The following is a 15,219-nucleotide window of genomic DNA, read 5'->3' on the forward strand; positions in this document are numbered from 1 at the left end:
TTTTCAGTACAGGGTGTTTCTAAACAAGTGCGACAAACTTTAATGGGTAACTCTGCATTAAAAAATAATGACAGTTTGCTTTATAATCGTATGTCCGCAAATGCTTCGTTTGCGAGATACGGGATGTTGAATTTTTTCTTACAAACAGACGATTTATTTATTGCTTTAAAACCGGTTGAGATATGTAAATGAAATTTGGTGGGTTTTAAGACGTAGTTATTGCACATTTTTTGACATACAATTAAGAATTTGATATTCACCATTGGCGTGCATACGGGTAATATGATCGGTCATATTACCCATATGCACGCCAATAGTGAATATAAAATTCTTGATTGCAAGTCAAAAAATTTGCAATAACTATATCTTAAAATCTACCAAATTTCATTTGCATACCTCAACCGGTTTTAGGGCAATAAAATAAATCGTCAGTTTGTAAAAAAAATTTAACATCCCGTATCTCGTAAACGAAGAATTTGCGGACATAAGTTTATAAAGCAAACGGTCATTATTTTTTCATGCAGAATTGTTCCTTAAAGTTTGTCGCACTTATTTACAAACAACCTATACTGATGAAGAACATGACTAGTTGTTAAAGTACATAACTTTTGTATTATCCAACATAAGAGAATGAATCAAAAAACAGAATATTCAGAAAACCTGAGGCTATAGTAGGGATTTCATTTCTGTATTTTTTAAAGGCTAGACTATTCCACAGGGTGTTGCAAACTTTGAGAAAAACACACAGTTTCATTCGTACACCCGGTATACAATGAAAATTTACCTGTTTAGCAAAAATATTATTACAAAGATATTGACAAAGAATAAGGCTATAACATATTCAAAAAATCACTTACATCGGACAACAGGTTAAGGAGATACGCGACATCAAAAATGACCCATTTTTTAGGGTGCCCGTTTTCTATGACGCGCAGTTTATGTATATAGGTCTGGCTCCAGCGTATGAAAAAAAAGTTGATTAAGCAAGCTGAAAATTTGTTAATAGCTTAAGGGTGTCTAGTCGGACAAACTTTGATATATAGGAAAAGGGGTTTTAATTGTGGAACAGGTTAAAAATTTGGAACTGTCAGACCACGAAAACGTCACATGTATTTTTTCCGACAGAACTTCCAATTGAATTGTTACCCTTTCATTAAACTCTCATGAAAAAATCAGGTTGCTATTTATCACCAAATGAGAATTATAAATGAGTGGAACACGTAGAATATGTCAAATGACAGGAATTATGACAGGTGATAAATAGCAGTCTGATTTTTGCATGAGAGTTTAATGAAAGGGTAACAAATCAATTGGAAGTTCTTTTGGACAAAATACATGTGACGTTTTCGTGGTCTGACCGTTCCAAATTTTTAACCTGTTCCACAATTAAAATTTCCAGTGTTCCCATATATCAAAGTTTGTCCGACTAGACACCCTTAACCTATTAACATATTTTCAGCTTGCTATTAATCAATTTTTTTTTCATACGCGGGATCCTGACCTAATAGCTTAAACGCTTGAATAAACTTATTTTAGCTTGAGCTTTATCATGTATGTATATTAGTAAGCCATAAATTAAACTTGAAAATATAATATGTATTTTGTATTTTGACAACGGCACCCGATTTGGGCGTCGAAACGTTAATAAAAATCATTTTTTAATAATATTGTGGCTTATTTCCCATTATAAATAGTTAAAAATAATATGTATGACGCACGCAGTTACTGACTACCTTTAATAATTAAATTAATATATTACTAATCATTATAGTTATTATGATTGTGTCACATTGTGTGCTGGCACAATGCATCGACTTTTTTAAATTTACCGCGCATTGACTGTTACCCGTACAATTGGCAACGTTGGATCAAGTGTGCGAATTAAGGTTTCGTTTTGTTTCGAGCTTCTGTCATGTGTCACATAATATTAATATATTTACGTCATACGTTATTGGTATATAACAATGATACAAACGTGATACAAACTAGAGACGTACGACGTAGATATATTAACATTATGTGACACAAGACAGAAGCTCGAAACAAATGGCAATCGATGAAAAGCCCTATAGGGCTTTTCATTCACAGTCATTTGTTTCGAGCTTCTGTCGTGTGTTACATAATATTAATATATCTACGACATACTTTATTGGTATATAACAATAATACAAACCAAAGACGTATGACGTAGATATATTAATATTATGTGACACATGACAGAAGCTCGAAACAACTGACAATCTATGAAAAGCCCTATTGGAAAAAAATGAACACCATGTCAGTGGTAATATTTTCCAAATTGAATATTCGCTATCTTTGTCGTACAACGCACTCAGTCGAACAGAATGTGCTGACAAGACAGCGGCAATTTTAGGTATTTGACACGGCTTTAGGAATAATAATAACGTTTGATCCAAAATTATTGTCACCATAGGTGGCTCTCAACGACAGAGATAGATATACAGTGCATGTCTGTTCTTAATTCAGATATACTACTTTCCAGTTTACGTCAACTTTGCAGTGCACGTCAACTTAACAAGAAAAGTTAGGTTATGTAGAGATGTTGGTGGTGGACATATACAGCATCCTGTTTGATTTTATTTATTATTGTTACTTATAATTGTGTTAATTCTTTTTATTTTAGATTAAAGTTCTGTGTTAAAAGCTTTGACTGATTTTTTATGTTTTATAACGTTAATCAAAATTAATTGATAAAAATTCAGATTAAAACAAGACATACGTAATTTTTTGCACGGCTAGCTTTGATCCAATAATTGTGTATCGCTCGTTATCTTGAGTTGTTTATTAAATAATATTGATAGGGTATTGGCTAAAGAATTTAAGACGTGACATTAATAAAAATTTATTTATTGTTTATTATTTATGGAAGATCCCAAGCAGAGACTACACTAGGATATATATTGTGATATAAGCATTTTGTTGTTAAAGATATTCAAAATTTATCTAAGCGTTCCATAGTAACAATATATTATTAAAAAAATCACTTTTCCTCTTTTCTCGATTAAGTATTATCTTTTATGGCATAGTATATAAATTATTATAATCACTGAATACATAGTTAGTGAAAAATTATCATATTAATTAATTGAATTAATAATTTAAGCGATGATACAAGTAACAGTTATCCAAGAACATTCAAAAGTCATCTCAAGTTAATGGTGACAATGTCATTGTCAAGTAATGTTTATGTACGTATCCATACCAGTGAAAACTTTACTATAGTATTTTTACTACAAAAGCGTTATTACGTAGGTCAAAATTGTTGACGTAAGAGAACTGTCAAAACATTAGAATGTGACTTTGCCATGTTTATAATAATTATAATAAACATGGCAATAATGAAAAGTCACATTCTAATGTTTTGACAGTTCTCTTACGTCAAAAATGTTGACCTACGTAATATCGCTTTTGTAGTAAAAATACTATCCGCTGTGAGCTCGTACGTAGAGGGGATATTTACAAAGTCGCGAGCGCCAGTAGTGACAAGTATGTAAACCTTTACTGGAAATTTGCGTTTTGACGTTCTTTTTGACGTTCTGCATTAAGAGTTGCATATAGCTTTTAAATGTCTCACGAAAGTTGTTGTATTAAAGAGTGTCGAAATACTGGTTACAATAGTAACTATGTATTCTACAACTTTCCTGTCGCTAAGCATAAGGTGATTCAACGACAAAAATGGATTGATGCAATTAGAAAAAAGTAAGTAAACACAATTTTAATTTTAAAACGGTAGAAAAATTTGAGCTAAAGGATCAGTTAGCACACTCTAGAATTTTGACGGTGTCAATTTTACAATCCAATCCTGAAACAAAATTTGAATGCGTGAAGATAACGACCAATCACAGCAAACGTAGGATGCCGTTAACTGTCATTCATCTGTGCAAAGGTCTTCTTCTTTTCTTCTTTTAGTTTCATAGCCTCCACCTCTTAGGTACTTGGCCAGTCCTCGTGGAAGGGAATCCTCTTTTCAAAGGGTCTGGTCTGGATTTTTCCATATTTCCTTCTTTAAATTCATTGTGATATGATTTTCAAATAACTATTTTATATTTTAATTTGAAATATTGTTAAAAATTGACTGATCTTTCTTAAGGTTGTGTCATTAATATTATGTACGAGATTTTGTATTGAAATGGGGGGTTGGACTTCCTATATTAACAAGTTCCTGATACAGGCCAAAATGATTTGTTTTGTTAATTGGGCATTCAAGTAACATATGAGTTATACTTCCTATTTGTCCACATTCAAAAAAGGAGTATCACTACAATTGATTTTAAACAAATTATGGTCTGGTGTGTGGCAATGGCCCGTTCGCATTCTAATAATTTGATGTCAAGTGCCTTCGATCCACAAATGTGAATTTGTGGAACCAAGGGTTTATAGAAAAATCACTTTGGCATTGTTGATACCATTTCCCTCTAGTTTTAAACTGCTTTGTCCATTCGACTTTAAACTCATTTACAATTTTTTGTTTAATAAAAGGCAAAAAGTCAAATTTATCTATTTTAATGTCTGCAGGAACATTTAAAGTCTTGCCTATATTTGCCAATTTATCAGCCTCTGTATTCCCCTTTACTCCAGTATGGACTGGAATCCAAGCTAAGATTATATTAAATCCTGCTTCCATTGACTCAATAATGAGTCTTTTAGTTACGTTTACAATATGGTTGTTTGTCCCCCAGGTGCTGTTATGTAATCTTTGGATAGCACTTTTAGCATCTGAAAAAATTATTGCTTCTTTTATATTTCTTTCAATGCAAACAGATACTGCCTTGTTAATTGCAATAATTTCTGCAGTGCATATTTGAGTGTGCTTATGTAATCTGGATACATATTTATAATTGGTTGAAGGTATGTGTACCCCAAAACCTACTGTCCTCAACTCGGGATCTAAAGATCTGTGCGAAGATCTAAAATTTTTGATACCCGCCGCGCCGTCAGCAAATGGAACATAGAGAGCAAAGGATTTTTCGAGGAGTGACCCTACTGATTCTTTAGCATTTACGAAAGAATGAAATGTGAAAGGGAATTTAAAACATTGAAATAATAATTAAAATTTTATATTTTTGTATGTACTTTTACAGAACACTGAATGGTCAAGGTTGGTTACCTAAAAAAAGCAATCAAATTTGTAGTAGCCACTTTATCGGAGGCAGAAAATCCGATGCTCTATTAAGTCCAAGCTTTGTACCCACGTTATTTGTTTCAAAAACTCCATCGAAAAGAGATATTCTTGAGCATGAAAGGTAAATTACAGATATATATTATATATATAATTGTTTTTCAACTGTAGTATTATGGTAGGGGAGATTTTTGCAGTTACTCGAGCGCGTCAGATTATTACATGGAGAGAAACCTTGTACCCTGAAAATGTACCTCTACCATATATTGGCTCTTAATGCAGGCGAGTTCGTTAAGGGAGGGAGCGAAAAATAAAATCTATTCTTAGAAAAACTCGAAATCGTCAGATTAAGATAAGGTAAGTTAAGTACATGCAAAACAGTGTATATTTCAAAAATCTGACGATTTGAGCTGGGCGTAAGGAAATGGGCGAGTCCCAAAATTGCACAAGGAAATAGCGAATATTTCGCGAAATGAACATCAGATCGAAAAACTGAAAAATACACTCATTCAATATTTTTGAAAAATTTATTGAATGGCACCAAACATGACCCCCCACGGAGTTAGGGTGGGGGTTACTTTAAAATCTTAAATGGGAGGCCCATTTTATATTGCAGATTTGGATTCCTTACGTAAAAATAAGTAACTTTTATTCGAGATATTTTTTGGAATTATGGATAAATGACGCTATATAATCTAAATAAACGATTGTTGGAAATGGATATTAAATTAAAAATGGAAAATCCCCACTAAAATGGAAAACTTTACTTAACTTTTTTTTGGTTTTAGGACCTACTATTCATAACCCATTTATAGTGGATAAAATTACAAATTAAGAAGTAATACGCAGAATAAATAACAAGCCAGAAGTTCTACTGAATATAAAAAAGAGAAAACTTGAATACTTAGGGCACCTGATGAGGGGACAAAAGTACACATTCCTACAAAATATAATGCATGGAAAAATCCAAGGACGAAGAAATCCAGGCCGTAGAAGAATGTCCTGGATGAGAAATTTGAGAGAGTGGTTTGGCTGTACCACTAACGAATTGTTCAAAACAGCAGTAAATAAAATTAGAATCGCCCTAATGATATCCAATCTCCGATAGGAGAGGCACTCAAAGAAGAAGAAGATTCATAACCCAATAGGTCCCCATAACGCCTGAGTGACTGCACATTTAGCATATTTTGCTCTCCTACCATTATTTCAATTAAAATATTGTTTTCACCCATTTTTGAAAAACTGTGATAACGTTGAATTATCTACGTCTGTTCGTAAACACAACTCTCCCGTCATTATACTAGGTAGAATTACAAATGAGGTGTCGAATGAAAACTTATAACCCAAGGATGGTACTATAAGTGCAAGACATTTGACCTAGGTCCTCCGATGTTCGAAATGCAACTGGGTGTACTGTTTTAAAATCGGTGGAATAGTACAAGCGATATATTATTCTAGCATGACGAGAACAAATATATAATTCCGGTTTCAAGGGTCTGCCGTTCTTTCCGCGAATATAACTCCTCCGTTATTAATACAAATAGAATGATAAATGAGGTATCGAATGAAATCTTATAACTTAAGGATGGTACTAACCCACATAACAATGATGTTCGCATCATGTTCTAAGCATATACTACCAACATTCGTCGGAGTATATTCTTTTTAGTATATGTGTAGTACAAGCATAGCATCTACCTTAAAAAACATTCTAAATTTCATGTTTTTTGCATATACTTCAAAGTATATTCTCGTACCGAATATACTAAGTATATTCGTGTACGTAGGATCTCGGAATATTCGTAAAAGTTTATTCTTAGAATATACCTTTATCGAATATTCTTAGCACATACTTATAAGTACATTCTTAACACATACTTATAAGTAGATACTTTTAAAATATCTTAAAAATAATTTGTATGTATAGGAAGTATAATATTAGCCTTATAGATTATCAACTTCGTTATTTTTTAGAATACATAATTAATAAAATTTATGTATGTAGGTAGTATTGGACGAATTTCATTTCAAAATTGTTGTAGGGTAAAAAAGTTTAAACATTAATTGTATTAATGTTTACATAGATACTATTAAAAATTCGTTTTCATAATTGAAATGACTTTACCATTTCGAGTTTATCATGAATCATTAGTGTTTTTACATCCTTGGAATTTGAATTTAGGTACATTCAATTCAATAGGCCATTTCGCAGAACCAAAACGTGCCAAACTGCACAACCAAAGCAACCAAAGGCTTTGGCGTTGCCAACCGTCGAGTAAGCTTTTTCCGTCAACTTACCTTAAAAATTCCCACTTTTATAAAAAAAAACTTCCCTCCTGTTTACAAAATCTGAGAAGATATGTTGAATTATTTTCAAATATTTTGATTTTTTCTTAATATTTTACAATTTGGACTGGAACAATAATTCCCTTTTGAGTTAACTTTTTCCCTTTATCACCTTTTCTGTTGAAAATTCCCGCAAAAAGGGAAATTTCTATCCGTTTGGCAACACTGACCACCGATTTTGTTATTCCACAACATTCATAACCCCCCCCCCCCCCATCATATTCTGACCATTTCTATTCTTACCTGAACGGATCAGGGATAGGAAAAAACCGTAAAATGAAAACAGGCATTATTTCATTATTTGTATCATCTATGGATCTATGCAGGCAGTGTTAAGGATGAAAGCGAATGATGTAGTACTAGGACTAAAGAACATACATAATCTGTTTATTTTGTTTGCGGTGCTTCAAAATACATATAATCTATTTTGATAACTCAATATTACTTAAATAGGTAAGTACATATAAGTATTATATAAATTTTAGTTACTTATTATGCATAGTTTAGTTTAGCTAAATATTATATAATGATTTATATAAATAACTAAAATTTATAAATATGTACTTACTTTTTAAGTGATATTGTAGAATGTAGGTACTAACTACATTCTCATTTGCAATTAAAATATGTAAATAGATATTTGGTAGAACCAGTAGAACCTAAGATGAGATTAGGTGATGCTGAAAACATACTTCTAAGCAATATAGCAGTTGATAGCACTTTCTTAGAATATGTATTCTTAAAAATATAATATTCTTCCCATACAAAGATGTGCGGTAGTACGTTCTTAGTATATAAATAGAAGGTTTATAGCACTTCCTTGGAATATTCTAAAAAGTACCTTCTTGGTATAAACTAAAAAGATGTGCGGTAGTATGTTCTAAGTATACACATAGAAGGTTTATAGCACGTCCTTGAAATGTTCTAAAAAGAACATTCTTGGTATATACTGAAAAGAAGTGCGGTAGTACATTCTAAGTATATACATAGAACGTTTAAGTACTGTAATGTAGTATATACTCAGTATCTGCTCTGCACATTCGCAATGGTAATTACGCACATTCTCAGTATATACTTTTTCTGAAAAGTATGTTCTATGAATCTACTAAGAACATGAAATTGTTATGTGGGAAAGGTAAGAAATTTGACATAGGATTTCTGATTTTAGGATCTAGGAGAAGCGATCTATTATTTGACGCGCCTTAGCAAGATGTGAACAAATATATACTTCCGGTTTCATGACTGTCTGTCCGTCTGTCCGCGAATATAACTCCTCCGTTATTATTAGATACAGATAGAATGACAAATGAGGTTGCCGAATGAGGTACCAAAGTATTAAAGATGATAAATTTTGACTTCGAACTTCCGGCTTTAGATTCTTAACGGAAGTACCGTTTTAAAGTCACCGAAATAGTATAAGCAATACATTATTTGACATGCCTTAACAAGATGAGAACATATGTATCTATACTTTTGGTTTTTATATCATTTCCAGTTACAAAGGTCTATCCGGAAGGGCCACATTATAGTCGCAGAAATATCAATTGAAGCGTATTGCAAAGTCGAGCTTGAATCTTTAGTTCCGGTTTTGAAGTCAGTTCTGTTTAAACAGTGGTAACCGAAAGTTTAGTAAAAATGACTTACAATTAGTGAAATCATATATCAATCGACGCAAAGTTACACGAAGAGTTCAAATATCAATTTTCGATCCTACTTTCGGTCTCTTTGGATGAAAACCTAGGACTTACGAAGTCCAATTAAGTACATGTTTAATTATTAAATTCTCTCTCTTCAATCCTGACCCCCCGGAGGGAGTGTATTGGTCGACGTGATGTCGTGTATTGTATATAATTATTAAATTATTGACACCTTAAAATTTGTATTGAAAATAGAAGTAAATAAATATTTAAATTTGAATTTTTTATTATATTTACAGGAACAAGAGATTTATGACTAGACGATTTGTAGAGACAACGGTTACTGATGACCAAAAATTAAATTTATTTAGTCCAAATGTACAAGATGATTTTTCAATGGAAATTGTGACTGAATCGACTGTAATAGAAAATAACGAAGTTAATCTTAAAATCTGTAGTGATCAAGCTTGTCAGGTATTTATTTATGAAGATGATGATTTACCGAAACCTTTAAGAGAAACATTTGTGTGTATCAAAGTATGTGTATCAAAATTATGTTGATGCAGAAGTGCAAACTGATATTAGTGGACTAATCGATTTAGTGAAAGTAAATAAACATAAAAAGTTTAAAGACAAAAGTAGCAACACTTCTCATAAAACATTTGTTGACACTGCTGTTGGTTCAGATGAACCTATGGATTACAATTGGGAAATTGAGAAAAAGCATAAGTATTTTGAAGGTTATTCATCAGTGACAAACAAAGAAGAATTTCTTGATCTTACAGGAGTATCATTTGAAAATTTTGATTTTCTTCTACACCGCTTTGATTTTTCAGAAAAAAATAAAGTATCGGATCATAACAGGCTATTTATATTTCTTATGAAATTAAAATCAGGATTGTCATTTGGTGCATTGGGAGCTATATTTAGGATACACAGAACAACAATCTCGAAGATATTCTTTTCTTGTTTAAATCAATTAGCTGCTCAAACTAAGAATTTTGTATTTTGGCCAGACCAGGAAACCGTGCGAGCATTAACACCTGACTGCTTTAAACCAGAGTTCAGTGATACAAGAGTGATTTTAGACTGTACCGAGTTTCGAATTGACATTCCAGCCAGCATAGAAAATCGAGTCTTTTGTTATTCACATTACAAACATGGATTTACTTTCAAACTACTTCTTGGTATAAATCCAAATGGGTTCATTTGTTGTAGATCTAAGGCATATGGTGGAAGGATTAGTGACTCGCAAATTACCATTGAATCGGGAATTATAAACCTTTTAGAACACGGTGACACAGTTTTAGCGGATAAAGGATTTCCAGAGTTTCAAAATGTAATTGACAACAGTGGTAAAAAAATTATGCTTGTCATGCCACCATTTCTAAAGGATAAAAAAGAATTCACCAAGGAAGAAACTGAGAAAACTTATGGGACTGCAAGAGTTCGAATACATGTGGAAAGGATAATGCAAAGGTTGAGAATCTATAGAATATTGGATAAGATTCCGGAGCACTTATTTTCTCATATTGACAAAATTATTGATGTATGTTGCATTTTAGTGAACTTACAACCTCCAATAATCTCACATCAAGAACCTGTATAGATTTATATAAAATTAAATAATTTAGCAATATAAATAATTTAAAATTGAATATTAAATTGTAATTAAAATGACATAAATTATACCTACATAAAATATGTATATATGAATACATATTTTATATCTTGTTAGTAATACATTTTTTACATAAAAAATATTAATTAAAACACAAGAAATGTCTGGTTAAATATTTTACTTAAAACCAACTATTATAATTGGGAAATAAACCACAATTTAACTTAAAAAAATAATTTTATTAACGTTTCAACATCCCCATCGGACGTCGAAACGTTAATAAAATTATTTTTTTCAAGTTAAATTGTGGCTTATTTGCCAATTAGAATAGATAATTACAAAAATGCCACAAAGAAATAGCTTCAGAACTATATTACTTAAAAGTATATAATAAATTTCTAATATATTGTTAACCCATTAAATCCTTATATTATAGAGCCAAAATTACTTGTTCTAACGAAAATTCATTTTTAGAAGAAAAACAATAATTGTTAGCATATGTTTTATTAAAAAAATGATTATCCTTTGTCGTTTATAAATATAGAATTATATTATGTTGTATCCCTAATAACACAAAACATTCCATGAATGTTCCTAGAATGTACACACAGGACATTGAAAACATTCCTGGAATGTCCCCAAATGCACACGAATGTCCCTGGAAAGTACCAGGAAAGTGCTGTGTCAGCATTTTAAATATTCTTAGAATGTTCTGTTGGAACATTCCATGAATGTCTACGAATGTTCTTTGGACATTCACAGTCTATTTTTTAGACTGAATGTCTTGTTGGAACATTCCATGAATGTTCTTTGGACATTCACAGTATATTTTTAGACTGAATGTCTTGTTAGAACATTCCATGAATGTCTACGAACGTTCTTTGAACATTCACAGTATATTTTTTAGACATTCACTGAAATATATCGTCAGTAATGTGACAATACCTCCTATATGTTTTTTCATGAGGTTTGCAGGAGACGAAAAACATTTTTTAAGGTCACTTTCTGGTTTCGTACGTATTCTGACTTTTTTTGTAGTAAATAGATAGTTGAATTTACTGCAAAACAAGTCAAAAAATATATGAAAACAGGAGGTGACCGAAACAAGTTTTTAGTCTATCTTACAAATCTCTTGAAAAAAACAGATAGGAGGTACTGTCACATCAATGACGATATATGGCCATACCAAATAATACATCCTTGATAAATATAAACATTTTTATTGCAAAAAATCTTTACATACATTTTTTAATGTAATTTGCTGACATTCCTAAATATTATAAAAAAATGTGTCACATTTGCTTTGTAAACCTTTCTTTTGCTTTTCGTAGCCACATATTCCGTTTCCTTTCTGGTTTTTTGTAGACCACTTCTCTCAGCTGATTCTAAAAGAAAATAAAATAAAAGGTAATTTTTCTATCCTTTACAATTAACAATCAGAAGAAATATTATTTACAGGTAATAATATGCATAAATAATATTTAATAAATAAAATAATAATAATGAACATTTTGTATTTTGACAACGACATCCGATGTGGAAGTAGAAACCTTAATAAAATTATTTTTTCAAGTAAATTGTGGCTTATTTCCCCATTAGAATAATTAATTACAAAAAAGCCACAAAGAAATAGATTTTTCACAAACAAATAAGTATTTAGTATTCATTATATTTATTGTTTTTATTATTTACTTTAATGTCCTACTGGTACATTATTTGACAAATAATGACATTTCGAAGTCTGTTAAGTACGATATAACGCCCTTGGGCATTAAATTTAAATAACGACTTAGATACTGTCAAGTTGACAAATATCAACCTAAGTAAAACTATGGTTACCACAATTACGTTACTACTGTTACTGGTAAATGTACTTATTTAAAAACTAATCAATTCAAAATTCATTCAAATTTTTCGCATATAAAGAATAATTTAGTCGGGCATTAAACGTTGAAGGCACCACAGGTATTATAATAATAACGCTTTCGGTCAACGTATATCCCTATAATACCCTTGGTACCTTAATAACTGTAACATAAGATTATACCTTAATTCTTGTTTTCGATTTCTGATGTTTTTATTTATTTACATTGAATATTAATCTGTTTTGTTGTATAATCTACTTCGCAATAATTATGTGATATATTTGACTTAAAATGAATTCAAAAATTTTTTGTAGTTGGGCAACAATGTCAACTTAGATCTCCGATGTAGATAATGAATTACAACAGTATCTATATTGTACGGACTGTATTATTAATTAGGTTATGCATATACCTGTGTGACATAAGCTATTGGAACAGCACAGTCTCTCAAACGAACAGATGAAAGTGAAGTTCTGTCAATATCTTTTTCTAAAAAGTGTTTTGAACATACTCCTCTATTAACAAATCTGATCTATACTTCATGTCTTCTTCGCAGGATCTTCTGGAAAGCTAAAAATACAAAATATATGCATTACTAAGCATTATTAACAAATTTTAGTTTTAAATAAAAAATATGATTAATGAACTCACAAAATTATTATAAAACAGCTTAGAAATTGTTTATTAGTATAGTCGGTTCCCCAAACTCAGACACAACTGCCTAGTGATTTTAGTAGGTAATTTTTTTTGTTTTTGGCCAATTTTGCCAAAATTACAGTAATTAGTACTGAGACTGAGTTTAGCAAATCGACTATAATATTCTGTGTATTCATTAGTTGGTACTGCATATTATAGTGTGTGGTCTACCATCCTATTTATAAACGCATACACTAGCAAAAACGCAAAAAGAATTATTTTAGTTTTACAAATCCTTTTGTTATTACCTATCTCTATTTACTATTTTAGTTAGGAATAAGCGAAGTTTGTGGCTTATTCACAATTATTATTAAAATAATAAATGGATATGACCAATTATTAACTTATAAAATAAAATAATAATTCTTCTGATTTATGCCTTTTATTCACTTTGTTATATCTACGTTACTTAAAAGATTTTTTATGAATAGTATTATTAGGGTATTAATTTATTTTCTGAAATACAGGGCATGCTTTCGTTTACATATTTGCATACTAACCTTTTAATAGGGCTTTTCATTCACAGTCATTTGTTTGAGCTTCTGTCATAATTGAAACGTTATTCCTGCAGATTTTTTTATCTACATTTGTTTCTGCTACTCCAACTGCGTTAAAAACAGGACACCATTTTATGCACTATGTTAATAATACTATTAAAGCTATTATAAAAGTATCCGAATTAAAAAAATATTCTTAAAAAGCACAAATAATACAAACAACTAAAAACAATCCACGGCAAGGCAAGGTCGCCAAGATGAAGATGCCAAGATGGCCGAAGCGAGGTCGTTGGTTGGTCGTTTTTAGTCACGTGATGCCCTCTCAAGCGCCATGCACAAAAATATATGCACGGCGAATTTGAAAATGAACGCAAAAGAAATAAATATAAATGCCTCTCTTGGGTTTTGCATAAGTTATAAGTATTTTTTTATTAACAAAATCGCATTCCAAATTGAATATTCGCGAACAATAATTTTTATTACATTTGTATGTTTATAATCTTGGGAAACTCTTTAAATTTGACATATTATTGCACTGTAGGCCTAAAATGTCACTTAGTTTGTCTGGTATGTTATAAGTAATGTTGTATCTCTTACACGTATGTATTATTTCGCAACTTAAAATATAGGAACATTGGTAGTATGTTCACAGAATGTCTTATGGTAACATTCCAGGAATAATTTAAACAGATGTTCACCGAATGTTCCCTAAATGTCCAGGACATTCAAATATTGATAGAACTTTGGTAGTACATTCCTGGAATGTTGTGTGTTGTTAGGGATGTTCAATTTGCAATTTATATTAATTTTGTGATAATACACCAGTTATTATGAACAAGAGTACCACTGTTATAAACAACACACCCCCTTCTCTACTCACGTCAAAAAGCACCAACTGGGCAGATTTCCAATACGACCTAGAAGAAAACATTAATCTTAATTTTCGAATCAAATCTCCACACGAGATAGATATAGCAGCTCAATATTTCACCACCCTTGTGCAAGAAGCGGCATGGCAATCTACACCACGAACTGAACGCAGACCGACACATACAACAAATGTTCCCCTACACATTCGCCAACTCATTGCTGAAAAACGTCATGCTAGAAGAAACTGGTAAAGATATAGAAACAACATAAATCAACATATATACAATAGACTACGTAGACAACTTGAGAGTAGCCATCAAAGCTGCAAACAACGAAACCTTCGAACATTACATTACAAACCTTACAGCAAATGATCAGACGCAATGGAATTCGACTAACAAGCTCAAAAAACCATACACAACTATTCCTCCCCTCCATAAACCAAATGGTGAATGGTCTCGTTCCAACAAAGAAAAAGCGAACGTCTTTGCTGAACATCTTACGAGTGTATTTCAAACCGAGCCACCAGACCCTGATAAAGAAGTGG

General features: G+C 31.5%; 1 long non-coding RNA gene across 1 annotated transcript; it reads right to left on the bottom strand.

The window, feature by feature from the left end:
* Positions 1–11,986: 11,986 nt before the first annotated feature.
* Positions 11,987–14,584, bottom strand: LOC126883087 (uncharacterized). Its single transcript, XR_007697494.1, has 3 exons — positions 13,806–14,584; positions 13,022–13,179; positions 11,987–12,129 (listed from the first exon to the last, which is right to left on the bottom strand). It is a non-coding gene; the product is annotated as an uncharacterized LOC126883087 (long non-coding RNA).
* Positions 14,585–15,219: the final 635 nt, after the last annotated feature.

Source organism: Diabrotica virgifera, chromosome 4 (assembly GCF_917563875.1).
Source record: "Diabrotica virgifera virgifera chromosome 4, PGI_DIABVI_V3a".
NCBI classification, from domain to species: Eukaryota; Metazoa; Arthropoda; class Insecta; order Coleoptera; family Chrysomelidae; genus Diabrotica; species Diabrotica virgifera.